This window comes from Silurus meridionalis, chromosome 10 (assembly GCF_014805685.1).
Source record: "Silurus meridionalis isolate SWU-2019-XX chromosome 10, ASM1480568v1, whole genome shotgun sequence".
Lineage (NCBI taxonomy): Eukaryota > Metazoa > Chordata > Actinopteri > Siluriformes > Siluridae > Silurus > Silurus meridionalis.
In genome coordinates, this window is record NC_060893.1 from 23,765,131 (window position 1) to 23,767,318 (window position 2,188).

Consider the following 2,188-nt stretch of genomic DNA (forward strand, 5'->3'; position numbering starts at 1 on the left):
ACAAGACACATTTGTATGGTGCTGCTAAACAGACAAAATCATGAACATGATAGGACGTCTGGCTTAGCATAGTTACATGACGTACAGCTGTTATCACTGAGGGTGTACTCACTTTTGTTGACAGTTATTTAGAAAGTAATGGCTGTATGTTCATTCATTTTCAGAGTACAGTAAATCTGTACTGCTACAAAAACTGCACATTGAAACTCTGAAATATATTCAAATTCCATTTCTTTAGTCCCTTAAAAAAGATGCTGAAATAGTTTCTGAAATGTGAGGGGTGTACTCACTTTTTTTGAGATACCGAATACAGTTAAAATCCTAGTGTCTGCAGACTTACTTTTTTAACCTACTGTATATGAGACATATATTGGATAAGAGCAACAAAACTCTCAAATATTCAGATACAGTACCTGAACTTGTTAATGGCTAATTAACTTTAAACAATGCTAATGCTGTAATGTAACCGTAAATAATAATAACCCCTTCTTTTCCCTCTAAAGCCACAAGCATTGTCTATATAACAAAGAGCATGGGCTGAAATCACAAAATGCTGAAAAGATCGATGTTTCTTATAAAGAAAGGTGTCAGGGCGCACAAAGAATGACAGCTTCCTCCATATGGAGCTGCATAGTGGTCAGCTATTTATGCCATTTGACAGACAATCTCATACAGAGACACTTACAAATGAGCAGTTGAAGCTTAAGGGCTTTGCTCAAGAACCCAGAAGTGAGATTTGAACTTGTGAACTTCTAATCTAGAGTTCAATGCCACCTTACTGACAGCCCAGTAATCTAACGAGGCTCCTACAATAAGCACATGAACAGCAGAACTGGAATCAAGATGGAATAAGGTGTCCCAATACTTCTGTCCATATAGTGTACTTACAAATCATTTCAATGAGGAAATTTGGTTTAATGTTCAGGATTACTTCGGTTTGATGATTTTTCATCATTTATGGTTTGTCGGCGGAAAATGGAGTTTTGATCTTCTTTGACCTTTTCCATCGTCTCATCAGATACCACTTCTCCTCTAGACTTTTCGGACTCCCGCATGGAGTTTTAAATCTAATTACCATCCACTCATACTGAAGTGACATGGTGTGCAAATTGTGTGCAAATAACAGTCTCATTACAGTGGATCGAGGAAGCCGCACTGCGATACAGGGGGTTTATCGCAGATGGAAAAGTGTTTTGTCAAAAATTAGCAAGAAAAGACGGCAGAGAAAGAGCAATACGCTCGTTTCTCATCCCTGAATGCATCGTGATCGTTACTCATCACTCAACTGTATGCTCTAATTATGTCCCACTGCTGCCTTTTTGAAATGGGATTTTTGGAATGGTGTTTCTTTGTGGTTGAAATTTTTTATTTTTTTTGGTCCTAAAGCAATAACCATAATTCAGCCGACACTTCATTGTATTTCCAATGCAAATTCTGTCTCTTTTCTCTCAGCTGGATTCCCAACGTTCCTGAAGAAAGGAGCCGAGATCTATAATGGAAATGCCATTACAGTAGTCTGACTCTGAGGAGGACCCTAAAGACCTCAACACAAAACATGGATCAAATCAGACCAGATTGAACTGCAAACTCATTAAACTCTCGGTCGCTGCGCATTAGATGAAGGAAGTTCCTCTGTTCCGCATACGAAGGCTCATATTTGTACTGCTTTATGCTGCTGCTGTTTTGACAAATGAGCCAGAGCTCATAAATCCCCTCTTGAGAAGAACATAAAGAAAAGAACTGTCGCTTTTATGCCACAGGCTCATCTCTTTTCGACTCGGGAAATCTCAGTGAGTCGTGTGAACTTTGGGCAGGAAGAGGCGAAGCTAATCATGTCTCGCTCTACAGGTTGCTGCTGACGTCGCTGTGTGTGGATGTGAAGCAAGTACTGTTTTTTGTCATTTATCATCATGATCATAAAATTGATTAGCATACAGACGCCATTTATACTGCATATATTGTACCATCATTATTTTCTTAAACCTTTGGTAAAACATAGATTCATTGCAGTTTACACTGATCAGGTAGAACATTATGACCACCTGCCTAGTTTTGCGTTGGTCCCCCTTTTGCTGCCAAAACAGTCGTGACCCATCGATCATTAATATAATTTACATCAGCAGTTTGGGCTACAGGAGCTTGTATGTTGGATCGGACCACACGGACCAGCCTTCGCTCCTCACGTGCA